The sequence below is a fragment of the Belonocnema kinseyi genome, chromosome 1 (genome assembly GCF_010883055.1).
Source record: "Belonocnema kinseyi isolate 2016_QV_RU_SX_M_011 chromosome 1, B_treatae_v1, whole genome shotgun sequence".
Lineage (NCBI taxonomy): Eukaryota > Metazoa > Arthropoda > Insecta > Hymenoptera > Cynipidae > Belonocnema > Belonocnema kinseyi.
In genome coordinates, this window is record NC_046657.1 from 21738079 (window position 1) to 21739282 (window position 1204).

At 26.2% G+C, this 1204-nt stretch overlaps 1 protein-coding gene across 8 annotated transcripts in view; it reads left to right on the forward strand.

Moving 5' to 3' along the window:
* LOC117173324 (QRFP-like peptide receptor) overlaps positions 1 to 1204 on the forward strand; it is a 236992-nt gene that overhangs the window by 46431 nt on the left and 189357 nt on the right. The window lies entirely within an intron of this gene.

Genomic DNA, 1204 nt, shown 5'->3' on the forward strand with positions numbered 1-1204 from the left:
GGGGGGGGTCAAATTTTACACAAATCTAATACCTTATCTTGATGAGAATGTAAAAATCGGTTAATAACTTCAAAAGTTATTGCACTTTCATTACTCTGCAAAGCGATCCAGTAATGGATTTTCTCGCACAAATTAAGGGAGAGGTTACAATTTTTATCGATTTTAAAGTTAAAACAAAACAAATACTCTGGATAAAAATCCACATCAATTCCTTGAGGTCGAATTTCCATTTGCATCATGTGTTAAATGTTATTTTATTGAACAATTAGAAAAATTAGAATTTTTCATCATCGTGTAAACCGGCAAAGTACAACGGATATCAATAGAAATTGATGCAAAGACACATATATCATAATAATAAATTATTGCAGCAAACATTTCACTGTAATAAACAAATTTTATAAACTAAAATACATTTATTGAACTTTTAAAGGATCAAAACGTTTTTCTTTGTCATGACAAATCAACTTTCAATACAACAAAGTGTCATTTCACATTAAAAATCTTGTTAGTCAATAGTATTTATATATATTTTTTCAGCAGCTAGTATTCTTAAAAAAATCATTTTTTCTGTAAAAACACGAAAATATTGCAATTTTCATATAATTTGTTAATAAAAATTACTAATACCTATGCCTGTGAAAAATTGTAATGTGAAATAACATTGTGGTGTATTTGAAGACAATTTTTCATGAAGAGAAAATATTTGATTCTATATAATTTCTATTTTTACAAATTTCTTTATAAAATTTGTTGTAAGAATTACATTTTTCTTGAACTTATTCTTATGATATTTGTGTTTGTGCATGAAAATCAACCAACAATTACAACCTCTAGCTGAATTTGTCCCCGAAAATCGATTGTTGAATAACTTTGCAGCGTAACAAAAGTGCAATAACTTTTGAAGATATTAACTCATTTTTATCTGTCTGTTTTTAATGTTTTCGTCATTATGAAGCAAATCTAACACAGCCTATTAAAATTCCCCAACAAATATTTTACTAAATTTTCCATTTCTTCAATGTTCTCTTAAATTTTTAATAATTTCCAAAATAATGAACATTGTTGAATGATTTTGTGCCCATTTTAAGACTATTTTCACGCGGTATGGTAATATTATAATACTGTGTGAAAATAGCCTCTAAAATGAGCCCAAAAACATTTAAAAATTTGCATTACTTTTGAAGATAATAAAAATTTCTGA